The sequence below is a fragment of the Salvelinus sp. IW2-2015 genome, linkage group LG20, assembly GCF_002910315.2.
Source record: "Salvelinus sp. IW2-2015 linkage group LG20, ASM291031v2, whole genome shotgun sequence".
Lineage (NCBI taxonomy): Eukaryota > Metazoa > Chordata > Actinopteri > Salmoniformes > Salmonidae > Salvelinus > Salvelinus sp. IW2-2015.
The window spans coordinates 6,921,486-6,943,285 of NC_036860.1; the positions used below are offsets into that span (position 1 = coordinate 6,921,486).

Sequence of the window (21,800 nt, forward strand, 5' to 3'; positions counted from 1 at the left end):
GGCACAGCCAGAAGAGGACTGACCACCCCTCATAGCCTGGTTCCTCTCTAGGTTTCTTCCTAGGTTTTGGCCTTTCTAGGGAGTTTTTCCTAGCCACCGTGCTTCTTCACCTGCATTGCTTGCTGTTTGGGGTTTTAGGCTGGGTTTCTGTACAACACTTTGAGATATCAGCTGATGTAMGAAGGGCTATATAAATTGATTTGATTTGATTTGGTAGTGCCTAACAGTGGGTARATGTTCTGCTATTAACTGCAGGCGTATTAGTATTCTACAGCTGGATAGATAGTAATGACATCACTCATGTCTTTTCTCTTGCCTCCTCTCAGTAAGTAGCATTGGGCCTTTCAATCTGGCAGCGTGTGTTCGCCAGCGGAGTGCAACAGGTTCGCTTGGCCGACTTCTCCTTAGCAACGTGTGTGTGTGACGCACCTGATCGATGGGGCTACGTGGTAGTGGGAGTCAGTCGACCCATGTGCAGAACACTCACCTTCTGAGTTAGTTACCACAGTTACACTGCCTTTTATAACAGGKTTTCTTCCTTAGTTCCCCTTTCCATCTCAGAATGTTATAAAGTTTGGAGAAGTGGGGATGCATAAACCAGTCATCCTGCAATCCGTTATCCTTCGTCCTCTCTACACTCCGYCCCTCCCCAGRGCGGTTCACGAGGGGTCCTCTGAGCCACACTCCCCATCCATCTCCCTTGGGTCGGTCCCATGATCAAAGCCCTCTGTGTCCCTCCATTGTTCCTGCTCCSAACAGTGTAATGATTCCATCAGGTCCCGGCCGTAAAGGGCCCAGAGACAGGCCTTGGAACCTCCCCTGTTGAATACGCTTCATTATGCGATTCATTAGCGTGTCAACATGTGGCTGTCCCTCTTTACAGAGCACTGCCCTCTCTCCTGCTTCACTCAGTACCCCTGCTCCCATCAGACGGTGACAAATGCTTTCTTTGATGGTTACATCGACCTCTCTATGAAGAGCTGTTGTYATGTTCAGTATGAAAAAAGCTTTGTGTGTGTGTATGTATGTTTGTGAGTCTCGTAACCACCCTASCACTCTGTTCTTCAAGAGGAGCCCAGCCCAGCCCTGGGCCTGCATGGAGGTCACAAGTTGTCATTAAGTTAATGACAAACATGTGACCACGATGACCCTTTTAGCCATGCTCATTTAGACCAATGTCCTCTGTAGACAGACAGACAGACAGACAGACTGTGCCAACATAGCCTTAGTTCCACTATCATAGCCTTAGTTCCACTGTCTGTTGACAGACATACCCACACACGCAGACTTGCACACACACACAAACCCAAATACATTTTTTAAATGTAAACATTATACAGTAGCCGCGCTCCACTCAACTGTTTTATTTTTTAATTGAACCTGTATTTAAYTAGGMAAGTCAGTTAAGAACAAATTCTTATTTACAATGAYGGYCTACCAAAAGACAAAAGGCCTCCTGGGGTGACGGGGGCCTGGTATTTAAAATACAAAATAAAATAAATATATAGGACAAAACACACATCACGACAAGAGAGACACCACAATACTACATAAAGAGAGACCTAAGACAACAACATAGCATGGCAGCAACAGTAATGTTGCTACCCTTAGGATGTGTTATGTGGATGTGCTTGTGGAGGGTCCTGCTGTGCAGCGTGGCTGTGAAAAACAGACAGGAACTGTCAGACAGGCAGACAGTGGTGCTGCTGGGAGAGGAGGGATAAACCACAGGGCAGAGAGACTAGACCATGATGTGATGTCCTGCTACATGTTGGACTCCCAGGGGGGATKTTTCTGCCCTTATTATTAATTAAACATGATCAGTAAATAGTTCTAAATCTACCCAACCCACAGCTGGAAGCAAATGTACACATGCAGGGATGAGCATGTGTGAACACACACACACACTAGCAGACACAGCACACATTATGCCCACAAACACCCAGCACCACAGGCCCACCTAATGTACAGTTTGAGTCGGAAGTCTTAGCCAAATATATTTAAATCAGTTTTTCACATTCCTTGACATATTTAATCCTCGTAAAAAATATCCTGTTGTAAGGTCCGTTAGGATCACCACTTTATTTTCAGGAAATGTGAAATTTCAGATAATAGTAGAGAGAATGATTTATTCAGCTTTTATTTATTTTCGTCACATTCCCAGTGGGTCAGAAGATTACAACACTCAATTAGTATTGGTAGCATGGCTTTAATTGTTTAATTGTCAAACGTTTTCAGGAGCCTCCACAAGCTTCCCACAATAAGTTGGGTGAATTTAGCCATTCTGCCATTTACAGAGCTGGGTGTAACTGAGTCAGTTTGTATGGCCTCCTTTCCTCGCACACGCTTTTTCAGTTCTGCACACAAATTTGCTTAGGATTGAGTCAGGCCTTTGTGATGGCCACTCCAATACCTTGACTTTGTTGTCCTTAAGCCATTTTGCCACAACTTAGGAAGTATGCTTGGGGTCATTGTCCATTTGGAAGACCCATTTGCGACCAAGCTTTAACTTCCTGACTGATGTCTTGAGATGTTGCTTCAATATATCCACATAATTTCCCCCCCTCATGATGCCATCTATTTTGTGAAGTGCACCGTCCCACCTGCAGCAAAGCACCACCACACCATGATGCTGCCACCCCCGTGCTTCACGATTGGGATTGTGTTCTTCGGCTTGCAAGCCTCCCCCTTTTTCCTACAAACATAACAATGGTCATTATGGCCAAACAGTTCTATTTTTGTTTTCATCAGACCAGAGGACATTCTCCAAAATGTACGATCTTTGTCCCCATGTGCAGTTGCAAACCGTAGTCTGGCTTTTTTATGGCGGTTTTGGAGCAGTGGCTTCTTACTTGCTGAGCGGCCTTTCAGGTTATGTCGATATAGGACTCGTTTTACTGTGGATATAGATACTTTGTACCGGTTTCCTCCAGCATCTCCACAAGGTCCTTTGCTGTTGTTCTGGGATTGATTTGCACTTTTTGCACCAAAGTACGTTCATCTCTAGGAGACAGAACGCGTCTCCTTCCTGAGCGGTATGACGGCTGCATGGTCACATGGTGTTTATACTTGACGTGCTGTTGTTTGTACAGATGAACGTGGTACCTTCAGGCGTTTGGAAATTGCTCCCAAGGATGAACCAGACTTGTGGAGGTCCACAATTTTTTTATGAGGTCTTGGCTGATTTATTTTGATTTTCCCATGATGTCAAGCAAAGAGGCACTGAGTGTGAAGATAGGCCTTGAAATACATCCACAGGTACACCTCCAATTGACTCAAATAATCTATCAGAAGCTTCTAAAGCCATGACATCAATTTCTGGAATTTTCCAAGCTGTTTAAAGGCACAGTCAACTTAGTGTATGTAAACTTCTGACCCACTGGAATTGTGACTTCTGACTTCAACTGTATAGCCTACATGACCTTGGTAGTGAACTGATGAGTCATGTCATGTTGAGTCTACTGTATACAGTAAATATGGGGGTGGGAGGAGGGTTGGGTTGATGAAAGGATGCTATTCCTGTCATTACTGTAGTGTCATCCCCTCTGGGCTGGAACTGGGAGGCACAAAGGGCTTCTTTTGTCCCGGTCTCCTCCCTCCTCTTTCCCTCTCGACACCTCACAGACCCAGTCATGTGTTGTCCTCTGGGGTACAGCAGAGATGATCATCGGAACATCTACTGTAGCTAGCACAATACAACCCGTAAAGTCCAATGCAGTGTCCCTGACATGAGCCTGTTCACAGTCTCTATGGAGGCTAGTCTCTCTGTCCACTCCGTTGGATGGCCTTGGCTGGAATCCATCCTCGCTGGTCTGGTCTTTACAGAGTTTCACATTCAGTGTTTTGCTTCCTATCTACTGGCAAGTTGATTTGTTAACAAGCAAGCTGCACTTTGTCCATGCCTAATGTTTGCAGCCAGCCAGGCAGGACTCTACTAGTGGTCTGCTGTGATGTCATGATGTGAGGGGTTACAGTGGAGGTCAACACAACATTTCTACGGTGTTATATCCTAAACATTGCACTCTCTTGACGGTCCAAGGTTTCCCAGTTGCCTAAATCTGTTTGGGAGCCTCCCTTAAGACCCCACCTCTAAATCATGAAGCTACCCCCCACTCCCATTCCTCTGGGTCCTGGCTATCACAGACTCGCCTCGAACTGCTGCGTCTGTTTGAAAACGTGCCCTTTGGACTGCAGTGCTCCCCCCTCTTAGTCTGGATCCGTCTGGGGGTTGGGTTGGGTAGGTGGAGAGAGACAGATGTCGCTATGTGGGCTGGACACGCTGGATGTAGGTTAAGTGCTTAATTTTACACTCAGCTGTTACTTCAGAGGTTATTTATAAACCTTGGCAGGGGGACAGTGTGATTATGCACAGAGCCAGTCATGGTGCCGTGAAAGTTGCGGAGAGAGAGAGTGGAGGGGGGAGAGAGAGWGTAAGGGAGAGCGAGAGATTACACAGATCCACAAAGAATTTGAAAACAAATCCAATTTTGATAAACTCATATATCTATTAGGTGAAATACTAAAGTGTGACATCACAGCAGCAAGATGTGTGACCTGTTGCCACAAGAAAAGGGCAAGCAGTGAAGAACAAGCACCATTGTAAATACAACCCATATTTATGTTTATTTATTTTCCCTTTTGTACTTTTACCATTTTCACATCGTTTACAACACGGTTCATAGTGATAATATGACATTTGAAATTCTCTATTCCTTTGGAGTGTAATGTTTACTGTTAATTTTCTATTGTTTATTTCACTTTTGTTATCTATTTTACTTGCTTTGGCAATGTAAAYATATGTTTCTCCTCATGCCAATAAAGCCCTTTGAATTGAATTGAGAGGGGGAGGAGAAAGAGTGGGGGGGAGTGGACAAGGTGAAAAAGACAGAGAGGRAAGAGAGAGAATTGAATTGAGTGGGAAGAGAGAGAGAGAGTGAGTGGGGGAGGTGAGGGGTTGACACAGCCAGCCGCAGTGCAGAGGCCACTGTCAGAGGCAGGCAGGGAGGGCAGTGTTGTCGCAGTCCTACAGCTTGTTTGATGTTCATGAAGATTTGCCTAACAGCCATCCAGGCTGTGTAGTGTGTGCACTCAGTCCAGACAGTCAATCAACAAGAACAGCAAGTCCCTACAGCTGTAGGATGTTAATTTGATCACCCTGTTGTCATAGGACATTTTAATGCAAACTTGTAGTCTATTCAAGGTTTAAAAATGCTTCTAAAGTTTGTAATTCCCACTTTCCCACTACAGACTTGATTTGCCCTAACTGAAATGTATCAGCCCCTACAACAATGTCCATTATTTATAATCCACACAATAGTTTACATTTCCTGTGAGACACTGGTCAATTTAAGATCCTATATCTGTATACCATTTATCAGTAGGAGTTCCCCCTATTATCTCTCTGTACCTGGCCTTTGTACAGTGCTGARTTGTCACAGGCATTTCCCCTGTCTCTTTATTACCGTAAATATCAGTGTCATGCATCTGACTTAAAGGTAATGCTGCAGTCAGTTAGCATTTTAAATATGCTAATGAAGAAGTTGTCGTTTGAATTTTTGTTGTACTGTAGTAGGGTTGATTTAGGTTGGAGAACCTGTATATTTGAGGTAAATCATTTATGTATCTTCTGCTTTCTGTAGTAGAGTAAATGTGCTTCTATTTGCAGTCCCATGAATCACTTGGTTGATTTGTGTGCTGTTTAGTTGGGTAGTTGGTGTCATCACGAACTAACAAGCTGTGAGTTTCACATGGGTGGTGGTGGTGGGTGGTGTGGCAGTTTGCCATTTAAGTTCCTAACAGGAAGTACTCTTGTAAATGAAATGCTGTTTCTCCTAAGAGGAAAGAGTGGGTGACATAGACTTCTTGTAAAAAGAGCCCCAACTCTTGCTTTAATTTTCATTCTGTACAATTTGGAACATGATTTGAGATATTTATAGATTTACTGGAGAATCTGCTAGACATCCTGGAGTTGCAAATTTGGAGATGCACAAAGGCACACACACACACACACACACCCACAACACACACACACACACACACACACACACACACACACACACACACACACACACACACACACACACACACACACACACACCACACACAACACACACCCACACACACACACACACACACACACACACACACACTCAGTGGTCCAGTGGAGTAGAGCGACCCCTCAGGGTTGTAGACGGACACAGTAACACACTGCTGTAGACTGTAGAGGGGGATAGGCCACTGTGGTTCTATCACCTGTGGTGGTGGTGGGCCATACACAACGAACCAGAGGGACATAGTGGTTCCAGTGGAGTCACTGAGGCTGAGCTCGGGAGAGTGATGGTTGATGCGTCACACTGTGTGCTTTCCTCTCCTTTTCTTACTGACAGGTTTGAAAACACACAGTGTGTTTTCCTCTCCTTTTCTTACTGACAGGATTGAAGACACACAGTGTCTGCCATCAAAGAAAAGGAAAAATGTGTAATCCTGTTGTCTGTCAAGTACAGATGATGTTTTCTGCCCTTTGTTGACTCCCTGATGGTCACTTGTACTCAGTGAGACTTTTCCACCCTCTGTCTCCCCGGGGGCGCTTTGACCCATCTGAGACACAGCAGTTGAGTGAGAAGCCCGGGCGTCTTTTTTTTCTGTATTCAATATATTTTTTTTAAAGCTCAGTCTGTCTGGCTGGCTGTGAGCATTTAAAAATAGCAGCAGGAATTACCAGGTGCTGGTTTATCAGTGAAATGAAATGCTGTAGATTTAGAGTCAAAACAAGAGAGAGAGGATGTGCTTTGTTGAGCAGTRACTGGACCATCAGCCACTCTGTCTTTTAGTTTACTATCTCAGAGTTCTATTTATTTCTGAATGAAGACGATCCTCTGCGTGAGTGGGGGGTTACTCAGCAAATTTACAGTAAATAGGGCCAGTATTGTAACACCTTGTCTCTGCGTCTGTTTCGTAAAGTAAGAGCAGATGTTTCAGCTCCCTGACTGACTGACACTCTCCGTTCTCATTCTCTGTTGGCTTTGAACAGGAAATCGTTTTTTCTAATCCAGCTGCCTTGACTTCCTAATTCACAGTGAATTGATTTCCTCTGTAGCAATCACTGGAGAACTGCTTGGAATATCACAAACCGAAAGGACATGATCTCCTCGTATAGGAACTGGAATCCAAAGAGCTGTGAGATGGACCTGGGGGCACTTCCTTCCCCCTCCAAGTCTCCAAGGTGCTTCTATTCAAAGTATTTCTTAGGTACAAATGTCTGGTTCCTGGACATGTTTTACACAATTAACAGTATGAAAGTTAACTCTCTATGTGCCTACTCTCAGCTCTACCATACAGTACACTGACATTCCAACACACAAACCCAACCAAGGCTGGCAGTACTCTTAGTCGTGAAGGACCACATCCAGCTGGKTGGAGAATGGATTATTGCATTTAGCTGTAATTGCAATTTGTCTTCTTTGCTTGTCTCTGTACATATGTGTCTTTTTTCCCCCCCTCAGACCACATCCATTTGTATTGCGGTCTGTGTATAATAAATCTAGTCAGAATGGCACTGGGCTGAGTGTCTGTGCGTGAGAATGATTTGGGTGAAGTAGCCAATGTCTTTTTCATCTTTAAGAGAAGTAATAAAGATGAAACGCGAGGGTTGYGGTCTGGACGGTCTGGCGGTCTTTGAAGGTAAAGATGAGACAACCRAGGCTTGTACTTGACTAAAGCATAGGGCTGCTACTGCGTGTGTTTGTGTCTGTACGTGTGGATTGTGGAAGTGTGTGTGTGGCCCTGTGTCTGTGCTGCAGACATCTATCTGGGTTGGTCAGCCTTTGCTAACTGGACACATTGTCTGAAATCAGTAATATCTCTCAATGTGTCTATTCTGTCAGACAGTAATGTACTTTCTTGACTAACAGAGGATAATATTGTACAGTTTGAGATTAGATGGAGGTCCTTTCGGGGCCATTAGTGAGTTCACTGGGGGTTGACCTATGATGTATCACCATCACGCTATCTTTCACCTCCGTAACCAGTGCTTCCTATTGTCGGAGTCCTGCAGTCAAATGACCAAATCTCCCTCTAGTGGCCTCATGGTTGGAATGTTATTCGTATTTTTCATAATTAATAACCATTATTGAAAAGAAAGGGTGTTTCTATGTCAAATGGTTTTGTTATATTTCAGTCCTCTGTGATGTATATAATGTGTATTATTGGGATGCAAACTCAAGATTTAATACATTTCAACTCTATATCTGACATGGTACAAGTGTCTTCTTTTTAAGCCCATAACCATGTGTGTGAGGTGTATACTTCTATTTCAAAGTAGATTTGTTTCAGACTACCAAGAMACTCTGTGTGACCCTGATTTAGCCCACTGCAGTAAAAGGCTAATAGTTGCTCTTGATCAACATGGTCTCAGGACAATTCATATTATTCTGTATGTAAATCTGTGACTCTCCATTAGTATGATATGTTAGGTTATATTAATTATGAATTGAATAGCGGTCATACAATAWCATACGAATTAGTGGACATATAGTATCGTACRTCTTACCTGGTCGTACAATAGCATACAAATTGGATGACTCAACTTATTATACATCTTTCAGGATGTATAGTATTATACTTCTTTCTCTGAGACCAGGTGGCTTGTTGCGCCAAAACAACAACGGAGCATTACGGGGAGAATTTACATTGGCGTTTAGCGAAACTAATGACAAAGGTTAAGATAATTTACGTAAAAGGTTAGGAGAACTAATACGACAAAGGTTAGGGGAATGTATGTAGCAGGTTCGGTGAATTGGGTTAAGTTTAGAGTAGGGGTTAGGCATGTTCAACGAGACATGAACACGCAACCTTTGGATTGCTTGACGGTTGCAGATTACGCCCACCCATCCTCCCAGACCAACCTCCCTACTTTTGTTTCTGTCTAAAGTAACTAGACCATTAGTAGGAATCATACGTCTTGGAGGTACTTAGAAATACATAAAGTATGTTTCGTATGGCTCTGAGACCAGGCTGTCTTGATAGGCCACTGAAATGGTTTTGAACTTGATGGAAAGACTTCCAGTCTTGTGCATATTTGAGCATTATTAACTTATGGCTCCTGGACTGGTTAATTTCATCTAAAGAATGTGAATGTACATAAGCCTGGGGGTTGATTTTTAAAGTCACTGTACATTTGACATCCTTAATATGTAATGTTTTGAGCTCATATATGATAGGTGTTGTATATACTGTATGTGTGTGTTGAACTGACCAGCGACGTAGGTTCCCTTGGTGTCACTTCTGATCTCTGTCTTACCCCCGACTGACACATGGGTCATGTGTCACAGGTGAAGAACCAGGATGTAGCTTGTTTCACGCCTCATTGACCATTTGGCTGATGTATTGCCCTTTCTGTCCTTCACTCTCTTTTTCTCTCTCCTTCTCMATTTTTTCCTGTTAAATTGGAGTCATGAGACTGTCTGCCAGGGTAGTGTTGTGGTCTGAGAGCCAGGAGAAATGAAAGGTACTTAGATAGGTGGTGGACTGACAGATGGTGGACTGACACAGTGCGGCTGCAGTACGTGCACAACAGAGCACAGCAGGYCTGAGTCAGTGCAGGGAGCCTGAAATAGGTTACGGGGCAGTATAGGTTATGGTGGTCACATGTCTGTATGTTTGAAGCCTTCCTCCAACACCACGTCCKCCAGGCACTAAACACAGGACCTTGACTGATTCTAGACTAGGTTGGGATGTTGTTGGACTCAGTTGTTGTGTGTCTGTTTGGGGGAGATGGGGGTAGTGGGAGAACGACTGGTGAAATCATCAGGCTGCCATTTGTAGGGAGAGTGTGAGACGGTGGAAGGAGATCCAGACAGAAATCAAGATAATATGTGAATGTTTTGTTTGGAGCCTCTGGACAGCAACAGCATGTGGTGTCCTGATATTCTGCTTGTTCCTGGTCCAACCAGAGGAAAGAGTTGTCTCCCTAATCAATCATGGTCTGACCCTCTGCTCCTCTTCTATCCCTAACCCCTCAGCAGGCTCATCCTAACCCATACCCCTCAGCAGGCTACTCCTAACCCATACACCTCAGCAGGCTCCTCCTAACCCATACCCCTCAGCAGGCTCCTCCTAACCCATACCCTTGCGGCTCTCTTAACCCTTACCCCTCAGCAGGCTCTCCTAACCCTAACCCCCAGCATAGGTGCTCCTAACCCATACCCTCAGCAAGGCTCCTCCTAACCCATACCCCCAGAGGCCCTCCTAACCCATACCCCTCAGCAGCTTCTCCTTAACCCATACCCTCCCAGGCCCCTCCTAACCCATACCCCTCAGCAGCTCCTCCTAACCAACCCTCAGCAGGCTCCTCCAACCCATACCCTCAGCAGGCTCCTAACCCATACACCTCAGCAGGCTCCTCCTAACCCATACCCTCAGTAGGCTCCTCCTAACCCATACCCATCAGTAGGCTCTCCTAACCCATACCCCTCAGCAGGCTCCTCCCTAACCCATACCCCTCAGCAGGCTCCTCATAACCCATAACATCTCAGCAGGCTCCTCTTAACCCATACCCCGTCAGCAGGCTCCTAACCCATACACCAGCAGGCTCCTCCTAACCCATACCCCTCAGCAGGCTACTCCTAACCCATACCCCTCAGCAGGCTCCTCCTAACCCATACCCCTCAGCAGGCTCCTCCTAACCCATACCCCTCAGTAGGCTCCTCCTAACCCATACCCCTCAGTAGGCTCCTCCTAACCCATACCCCTCAGTAGGCTCCTCCTAACCCATACCCCTCAGCAGGCTCCTCCTAACCCATACCCCTCAGCAGGCTCCTCCTAACCCATACCCCTCAGCAGGCTCCTCCTAACCCATACCCCTCAGTAGACTCCTCCTAACCCATACCCATCAGTAGGCTCCTCCTAACCTGTACCCCTCAGCCTCTTAGTAGTCTCTGGGTATACGTGGGGCTGGACAGCTTGATATGAACCATTAGCCTACTAACTGCTGTTGGTGGCATATAAATTCAACGTGTTTGACAAGATAGACAACATGTGTGGGACAGTGGCGGTCAGAGTTGTTTAAGATGACGGAGGACAATTTCTCTTTCTCATGAGTATGGCCTTATTTCTATTACAGCATATTGGATGACTGTCATTCATATTCCATTCACCCAGTTCAATGTAACAGCGATAGGTTTAGGCTACTACATGATACTTGAATTTTCCTCTTCCCATCATGAGGTTGCTACAACTTAGCCTATGAATGAAGGTTACAACGTAGGTGCACACAGGTTGAGAGAAAATGTTGAGGTGTGTCACGATCGTTGTTAGAAAAGTGACCAAGGCCCAGTGTGCGTAGAGTTCCACATGTTTAAATAATAGAAACTCACCAATAACAACACAGAACAAACGAAACGTGAAGTAAATGCAGTGTTCACAGGCACTACACAAAAACAAGATTCCACAAACTAAAGGTGGGAAAAGGGCTGCCTAAGTATATCCCCAATCAGAGACAACGATAGACAGCTGCCTCTGATTGGGAACCATACCCTGCCAACAAAGAAATATAAAAACTAGAATGCCCACCCTAATCACACCCCGACCTAAATCAATAAGAGAAATTAAAAGGCTCTCTAAGGTCAGGGCGTGACAAGGTGACACACTGTGACACATGGACAGACAGCGACACATTCAATACCTCCTTGCACACTCTTGCCTGCATCTAGCTGATATAGGGTGTAATCATTAGTCCAACAGTTGCAAACGAGAATTTCAATTGGACAAATTCAGGTATGTTTAGCCCCATTTTGTTCCATTTAAGAAACGTTTTTCAACAGAATCGGCAGAATGAATACACCCCTGATCATGCGTAAACACGGTTCAGAACAGCCACGTTGTATTCCTTTTCGCATCTATGCGCTCTCCACTCACTTTTTCCCTTTGTCGCTTTTGGACGTCAATGCACAACACATCAGCTGTATGTGAACAGGCCAAAAAACCTTTCCAAGCCAAACCATATCATAACTGCTACACACAGCCTACATCGTTGTCACCATATTAGCTAAAGTAACGTAGTCAACATAGCTAATAGAACTAACGCGTTAGCATTTCGCTACACTCGCATTTCGCTACACTCGCATTAACATCTGCTAACCATGTGTATGTGACAAATACATTTGATTTGATTAGTAAACTTGCTACAATCATGCAGTAACTTTACAGTGCACAGTCAGTAAGCAGTTTAGCGCTTACACCGGCGGGCCCCGGTGGCAATAAATTAGTAAAACCAAAAGCTTACCTTGACTTGGAAGAGTTCCAGTGTTGAATAGTCATAGCGAGCTAGCTAACATAGCATCTGTTACGGCAGATTTCCTCCTCTTCGTCTGAAGAGGAGGTGTAGGGATCGGACCAAGACGCAGAGTGGAAAGTGGTCATTATTTAATGAAAGTAAACTGAACACTTACAGATACAAAAATAACAAACGTGACTAAACCGAAAACAGTCCCGTGTGGCACGAACACTGACACGAGATACAAACACCCACAAACAACACGTGAAACCCCGGCTGCCTAAGTATGATTCTCAATCAGGGACAACGATTGACAGCTGCCTCTGATTGAGAATCATACCAGGCCGAACACAAAAAACCCAACATAGAAAACACACATAGACAACCCACCCAACTCACGCCCTGACCATACTAACTAAATACAAAATAAGGGAAAATAAGGTCAGGAACGTGACAGCATCCCTCTGTTTGAGCAGGGTGTTTGAGTAGGCTAAACTAGCTAGCTGCATTTACTAGCTGAGTAAGTGAAACTGAAAGTGGGAAAAAATTATGAAATCTCTCTCTTGATTCTCCTACATTTTTGGAAGAAATGTATTTGTTCAAAACTRTTCAACTGTCACACCTGCTCCCACTCTTCCCCTCGCGCCAGGCTCCCCAGCATTGTTCACTCCTGCCATCATCATTACACACACATGCCTTCCCCCCCATCACGCGCATCAGCGATTATTTGACTCACCTGGACTCAATCATCTCTGTCATTACCTTCCCTATATCTGTCTGGTTCCCCGCTCTGTTCCCTGCTTCTGCATTGATTGTCATATGTCCTTGTTTACCCGTGTGCTGACGCTGGTTCTGTACTGTTACCTGTCTGTTCCTCATTAAATGTTCAGTCCGTACACAACTATTGTCTCTCTCTCTTTGAGTCAATTACTCGCCACATTTTATGCACTGCAGTGCTAGCTAGCTGTATCTTATGCTTTCAGTACTAGATTCATTCTCTGATCCTTTGACATGTCAGTTCATGCTGCAAGAGCACTGATAGGTTGGAGGACGTCCTCCGGAAGTTGTCATAATTAATGTGTAAGCTCCCATCCTCCTTTAAAAATTCAAAATAAACTTAATATGTATGCTATGCATTATGATTTTTGAAATGCCATTGAGGTTAAAATAAGAGGCTTTGGATAAAGCATGGAGGTGCTAGGGTTTGTGGRAGCTCTCCACCGGTGAACAGCATCATGAAATGCTTTGGTAATCAGATTTTGTCAATGTTGTGGTCCCTTTGAAAAAAGACGACTTCCTCAGTAGCAAGCAAGGTTATACTCACTTCCTCTTTCTCTTTCTCTTTCTCTCTCAACCTCTCTCTCAGGTTTGGGGTGCTCCTCTTCATAATATCCTGCTATTACATGGTAGCAAAGACCTGAAGACAAGAGGTAAGCAGTGTGACCTTCTCCTTTCAGTTTGTTTTACACTGTGTAGATCTCTCATTGGGTCAACTGTCAATGTGCACTATATCTGCGATCTAGGGTTGTGTGTCAGTTAATGTCGTTATAAGTGGGTGGCTCACAAAAGAGTCTCAAGATTCACTTCAATGATAAAGAGTGATTGCTGAAGAAGAAAAAAGCAAAAGGGAGTAACTTTCACTTCTCCTCAGATCTCTTTGTGCCACTGTGTTTGGCTGTTGTGGTAAGTACTAGACCGAGGGGAATTATCTTTACCCTCTGGTGGAGTTGACAACTAAGGTGCTAATGGTGGGAACCGGGCGCCTGGTAAGGTCACAGAGGCTGATGAATTCTGTCAGTCTGTCTGTCTGTCTGTCAGTAACCCACCGCTAGACAGAGTTTGCTTACTGGCAACTCCAGCAACCACAGACACAGATGCAGAGCAGCTCCTATGATAATTGATGTGTGTGTGTGTGTGTGCAGAGCAGCTCCTATGATAATTGATGTGTGTGTGTGTGTATATAGTAGTGTGTTGATTATGACTGACGCACTGTGCGTGGTGCGTGTGTGTGGTGTGTGTGTGGTGGTTGTGTGGTGTGTGTGGCGTGTGTGTGTGTGTGTGTGTGTGTGGTGTGTTGTGTGTGTGTGTGTGTGTGTGTGTGTGTGAGATTGTCTGTGTGTGCGCGTGTGTGTACAGTAGTGTGTCATTGTGTGTGTTTATGTGTCGGGGTGTGTGGTTGCGGCATGGGCTGTTACAGACTGGCAGTCCCTACAGGAGAGCAGGTCAGGATAGACTGGTACAGCACTGTAGAACAGGCTCACAGCTCTTCCTGTATGGTTCCTCTTCCGATCGGCTGAGAGTAGTCTGCGCATAGCCACCTGATGATTGACGGGGGTCATTCTGTTACATTTAAATCCACMTCCTAGCTTATGCCACTCCAGCTCAGAACGCAGTCAAACCATCTGTCATGCTTTCACCTTCATTTTTTTTCTTTGTTTAGCAACCCTACAGGTGTAGGATCTTAATTTGACATATATTGTCACAGCAAAATAATCCTGCAGCAACAGGATTTGAACTTTTAGTCCATAATGTTGCTTAATCGGTGGTTAGGCTATTAGCTGGCCAAAGTAGGTTACATGAAAAGTGCAATACTGTTAAAATAAAAAAAATTGCAGCAAAATAATGCTGTAGCAACAGGATTTTAACTTTTAGTCCACAACGTTGCGTGATCAGTGGTTAGGCTTTTACCTGGCCAAAATAAGGTTACATGAAAAGTGCAATACTGTTAGTATAACTGTATGTTAGGGCAGGTTTTCAGTGAATTTATGTAAATCCTGAAGCTCAAATTCTYAGCAACAAAATAGTMATTAAATTAAGATCCTACACCTGTATGTAGAAGTTTATTGAGGAGCTTATGGRCACTATAAAGAGCTTTCATTTTCCTTCTAAATTGTATCCTATATTGTCACAGCAAAATAATCCTGCAGAAACAGGAGTTGAACGTTTAGTCCATAATGTTGCTTGATTGGTGGTTAGGCTATTAGCTGGCCAAAAGTAGGCWACATGAAAAGTGCAATACTGTTAATATAACGGTGTGTTAGTGTGGGTTTTCAGTGGATTAATGTAAATCACAAAGCTGCGGTGCAGGAAAATTCTCAGCAACAAAAGAGTGATCAAATTAAGATCCTATATCTTTACCACAATGTACCGATTGAATGCTTAGACACTGAAAACAACTGAAAGGCTTGTTGTTGTAGTGAATGGTGGGGGATGTAGCAGTAAGTGAATGGTGGGGGATGTAGCAGTAAGTGAATTGGGGGGAAGGATGAGTGAAAAAGGCTAAAGGTTGAAGTTGAGAGGAGGGCAAGCCAGGGCTTGGCAGCCAACGGGATGTGGATTTTGTGGGAGTGTGAGCGTAAGCTGATTATATTAGCGTCATGCCCATAGGCACACACCAGGTCACAGAGTTGCTGTGTTCTGTTCACCTGGTGCTCTCTCTCTCTATCTGCCTCCCTCTCTCTCTCTTTCTCTATCACTCTATTTCTGTCTCTATCTCTTTGCTCAAATGAAGGTCATGTGCTATACTGTACCACGTCATTTGTTTAAAAATAACAATTTATTGTCTCTCACAAAGTCTTCCCGTACCACTTTCTGTTGTATGTGACTCTCTCTGTCTGTCTCCTGGTCTATCTATGTACAGATGTAGGATCTTAATTTGACCTGTATTTTTGCAGCAAAATAAGTCTGTAGCAACAGGATTTTAACTTTTAGTCCACAATGTTGCGTGATCAGTGGTTAGGCTTTTACCTGGCCAAAATAAGGTTACATGAAAAGTGCAATACTGTTAATATAACCATGTGTTATTACAGGTTTTCAGTGAATTTTTATAAATCCTGAAGCTCAAATTTTCAGCAACAAAATAGTGATTAAATTAAGATACTACACCTGTATGTATAAATGTATTGAGGAGCTTATGGACACTATATAAAGAGATTTYAATTCCCTTCTACATTGTGTCATACAAAGACATACAGAGACAGAGACATTACTGACACTCTGACATTACTGACTCTCTCTCAGAGCTGAGGGACCTGTGTTGTCTATTGTTAACCTTACAGACCTTAGTCAAATAAATATGTCYGATATGTTCCAATATTTGAGCTTCACATAATTAAGGCTACTTGGTCTTGTACAATTGAACCAATGACATAATGCAAACCCCAAGCGAAGGAGGTCTGCTGACTTTGCTCCAAGCGAAGAAGGTATTTGACATGTGTATTTGACCCAGATCCACTCCCTCATGCAGCTGTTGACTCAACACAGAGCAGAATGTTTAGACCCTCAGCTCCTCCAGAGCGAAACAAACTGCCCAACTACAGCTGTCAAACACAACCAGTCCAACCGCTCTGTGGCAGTGTCAGTCAGATACATCATCTGTCTCAAAGAAGCTTCTTTCACTTTTAGTCAACTCAAACTGATGTTCTCCTCTTTTGATTGAAAACCTTCTGTACATTTTCCATGTCACTTCAAATCTGCTCACCCTACTCTCTAATATCTCTATACACTCTCTCTTCAAATCTGCTCCACCCATCCCTCTTCTTTTTTCCTTTGCTCTCGCTCTTTCTCTCTCCTCTCTCCTCCTTTCTCTCTCTCTCTCTCCTCTCTATCTCTCTCTCTCTCCTCTCTCTTCTCTCTCTCTCTCTCTCTCTCTCTCTCTCTCTCTCTCCTCTCTCTCTCTCTCTCTCTCTCTCTCTCTCCTCTCTGCCTCTCTCTCTCTCTCTCTCTCTCGTCTCTCCTATCATCTCTCTCTCCCCCCAGGGTGTGTAAGATGGCAGTGTGGATCCAGGCCCAGCAGCTCCAGGGGGATGCGCTGCACCAGATGCAGTCTCTCTATGGGCAGCACTTCCCCATCGAGGTGCGCCATTACCTGTCCCAGTGGCTCGAGGGCCAACTCTGGTGAGTGCAGCACAAAGCCCACCACTCTACCTGACAGAAAGACATGCCTCACCCGGTAACCTTCACATTCGGTTCAATCACAGTCACAGTAGTAGCAGGGACCATGGAGGTGTAGTAACCTGAGAGCAATGTATAGTAGCAAGTGTGTAAAGTCACTGTCCCTGTGTATGTGCCTGWGTGAAGGTGTGTGTGTTAGGGAATGCATAGGGGATTAATGGCTRCTCTGTTCTGCATGTATGTACATACAGGATATCTCTAAGCRTTCTATATGTCCCTGTGCCAGGGATGTGATCGATCTGGAGAACCCCCAGGAGGAGTTTAAGGCCAAGCGTCTGCTGGACAGCCTGATCCAGGAGCTGCAGAMCAAGGCTGAGCATCAGGTGGGAGAGGACGGCTTCCTGCTCAAGATCAAACTGGGACACTACGCYAGCCAGCTCAAGGTGAGACAGATTGAACCAGTAGACGAACCTCCACACAAAGCTAGCTAGAGAAAGGTGAGACAGATGGGCAGTACCCGTATGAAGGCGAGAGATACCGCGCACACATTCCCAGTGTACGTGAGCAGAGCACAGAGCCAGTGCCCTCACAAAAACCTCCACACCTAACTAGCTAGCTGGACAGTTTTCATAAAGCCAGTATAAACCCAATAAACTCACAAGGATATGATAACCTTACAGCCAACTATACCAGCTGAATCATGGTGATTATTATTTCAATTATACTGATACCAAACTCAGCTAAATGTTAGTTATCACAGCCTCATTGGCAACAGGCCCATATCCATAAACCCCAACCCAAAGTACTTAGAAATAAAACAGTAYGTGAGAACAGCCTGCTCTGGTCAGTGTGTCTATATGAAGAAAAACAAAAGGTGGACAACACTGGGCTACGGTAACCAGGCAGTGTTCCCTTTTATGATTGAGTGCTTCACTCACGGATCTCGCTGTGTTTGTCTTCACCCTTATGAACAGGGTTCAGAGGAACAAGCTGCCTCTTGTCACCTTCCACAGTGGGAGTAGGAGGCATCTTGTCAACACAACACTCAGTCTACAATGCAGTCTTTCAACCCCGCATGGTGCCTTGGTGTGTGTATGCGTGCGTGAGAGAGGGATTCAGACCTGTGTTTCCCAACTCTCGTCCTCCAGTACCCCCAACAGCACAAATGTTTTTTGTAGCCCCACGGACAAGCACATCTGATTCAACTTGTCAATTAATCATCAAGCCTTCAATGAGTGTTTTTGTGTGGGGCTTCAACAAAATGGGTGCTTTTGGGGTTACTTGAGGACCGGAGTTAAAGAGAGAGAGAAAAGAGAAAAAGGAAGAGAAATGTAGCCAGTGGATGTGAGACCAAGTCGTCTGCACTTGAGAGAAGGATCTCATTAGTCTAATTGGGTTTAGCTAGGCTCAGGGAGTGGGCTTTAGAGCGTYAGCATGCCGYGGCKCGGGAGCGGGCTAAATTGGTCAGTGTTGTGTGCRCGGCCGTRCTGCCAGTCAGCGGCTAACRCGGCTAACARGCCTAACACGACAGCACATGYGGTCCTTGTCTTTCAGAGCACGTATGACCGCTGCCCTCTGGAGCTGGTGAGATGCATCAAACACATCCTGTACACGGAGCAGAGGCTAGTCCGAGAGGCCTCTAATGTGAGTATGAAGCACTCTCTCCAACTTCCATTCCTACTCCCACCTACCTGGGAAGCTTGTTTCACAGGTATGCATATAACAGATACCTGTAGCTCGTATGCACAAAATACACACACACACATACACACACACACACACACATACATACACATATGGAAATAATACGGAAATACCCACACACCTTTTATAAATATTTGCAGACACCCAAACTCTAGAAACAACACACAGAGATGTTTAACATAACACAGCCAATTCCATGACATTATGGAAATCACAGCCGTTGGGGGTCGCTTTTCTGCCTCTCTGCCGGCATCAAAGGCTGTGTACTCTCAATTTTCCCACAGACATACGTAAACCTGTTGACAACCACATAAATACACACAACACACACACACGCACACGCACACGCACACACACACACATAGCACTTCACACCCACACCTAGTCAGAAAACCTGCACAGACACAGCCCATATGTCTCGCTGGAAGATAAACTTTGAATTTCTCATTAACCAGCAAAGCTGTAGGCCTGGTGGGTGGGTGAAGAAATGTGATATTTTATAACAAGGGTTATAAAACCATAAAGCCGGTGGTCCATAAAACATCTGAATATCAATAAACCCAGTGTTAAATTGATTTCCAGTCATGCCAGGCTTCTCCTATCACAGGATTGCATATTCTACGTGATTGCATGGCCATCTGTTTATTCAGACTGTCTTCACAGTGCTCACGTCCCCAGCCTTAACAAGCCACGGGCTGTGTCTGCCCACGATAAGGAAATGCATTTCCCTCTGCACGGTCTCACATGTTCAGTCAGTGGTGATCACTGCTGGTTATGGTCGTTAGGGATTACTGTGGAATAACACAAGCAGGGGTCATTGAGGTTGTGTTAAAGAGGCACAGGGCGATTTCAGGTTCTGTCAGTTTGTGTGTCTTTCTGCTCCATGTAATGATGATGAAATGCTCAACACCACACTAGCTAGTTCCTGCAAATCATCTCAAAGCCAGCGTTGTTTACCGGCCCAGCCCTGTCACCTCTCTCTCCTCCCTCTGATTGGCAGTCGAGCTCCCCAGTGGGCGGGATGATGGACAGCATGTCCCAGAAGTATCAGCAGATCAACCAGGCATTCGAGGAGCTGCGCCTGCTGACCCAGGACACAGAGAACGACCTGAGAAAGCTCCAGCACAACCAGGAGTACTTCATCATCCAGTACCAGGAGAGCCTCCGCATCCAGGGTGAGTCAGCCTTGCCCTGGTCCCCCTCCTAGTCACAACACGCTGGGTCATCAACCCCAGCAGCCCTCACCTTTTATTTGGCGTAATGACGTGTGGGTTTGTAGGTGAGTGAGTGGGTGTCAGTGTGTTTGTGTGTGTGTGGTCTGCAAAGTAAAAGACAGGTGTGTTTATGTGAGATTTGCTGCACTCCCCCTCTCTCCTGTCCTTCCCCTCTTCCTCTCCCTCTCTTCGCCCACATGCAGCCCAGTTGACCAGCCTGGCCACACTGCCCCCTGCTGACAGACAGCTGAGGGAGCCCACATTACTGAGCAAGAGAGCCACCGTGGAGGCCTGGCTCACCCGGGAGGCCAACACACTACAGAAATACAGACTGGTACACTACTTTTTATACTGCATACACACACACATGTACTGAAACACACACACGTACAACCTGGAATGATGGCGCCGGAGGGGATGGCTGCTTGTTTTATTGGCTCTTAACCAACCATGTTATTTTGTACGTTTTTTGTTGTTGTTTGTAACTTATTTTTTACATAATGTTGCTACTACCGTCTCTTATGACCGAAAAGAGCTTCTGGACATCAGAACAACGATTACTCACCTCAAATTGGACAAATAATTTTTCTTTAATGAGTCGGAAGGGAAGGATATACAACAAAAACACCCGAACAGGCCCTCATCCCCATCATTCGCTGGAGAAAGAAACAGCGATTTCGTGGAAGGAGATCGGGGTGCCTTGTGAGGATCAGGCGACAAGTGGCTAATCTGCCTTTGCCATCAGTACTGTTAGCTKACGTTCAATCGCTTGAAAATAAATGGGATGAACTGAAAGCACGTATATCCTACCAACGGGACATTAAAAACTGTAATATCTTATGTTTCACTGAGTCATGGCTGAACAACATTAATATGGCGGGTTGTACTGGCAGGTTATACACTCTATCGGCAGGATAGAACAGCAGCCTCTGGTAAGACACAGGGCGGGGGCCTATGTATATTTGTAAACAACAGCTGGTGCACGATATCTAAGGAAGTCTCAAGGTTTTGCTCGCCTGAGGTAGAGTATCTCATGATTAGCTGTCGACCACACTATCTACCTAGAGAGTTTTCATCTGTATTTTTCATAGCTGTCTACATACCACCACAGACCGATGCTGGCACTAAAACCGCACTCAATGAGCTGTATACCTCCATAAGCAAACAGGAAAACGCTCATCCAGAGGCGGCGCTCCTAGTGACCGGGAATCTTAAATCAGTTTTACCTCATTTCTATCAGTAAGTTAAATGTGCAGAGGGAAAAAAAACTCTAGACCACCTTTTCTCCACACACAGTGCATACAAAGCTCTCCATCACACTCCATTTGGCAAATCTGACCATAATTCTATCCTCCTGATTCCTGCTAACAAGCAAAAATTAATGCAGGAAGCACCAGTGACTCGGTCTATAAAAAAGTGATCAGATGAAGCAGATGATGAACTACAGGACTGTTTTGCTAGTGCAGACTGGAATATGTTCCGGGATTCTTTCGATGGCATTTAGGAGTACACCACATCAGTCACTGGCTTCATCAATAAGTAATTCGAAGACGTCGTCCTCACAGTGACTGTACGTACATACCAGAAGCCATGGATTACAGGCAACATTCGCACTGAGCTAAAGGGTAGAGCTGCCGCTTTCAAGGAGCGGGACGCTAACCCGGAAGCTTATAAGAAATTCCGCTATGCCCTTCGACGAACCATCAAACAGGCAAAGC

The 21,800-nt window shown here is 45.0% G+C and overlaps 1 pseudogene; it reads left to right on the forward strand.

The window, feature by feature from the left end:
* LOC111980509 (signal transducer and activator of transcription 5B-like) overlaps positions 1-21,800 on the forward strand; it is a 93,515-nt pseudogene that overhangs the window by 36,462 nt on the left and 35,253 nt on the right.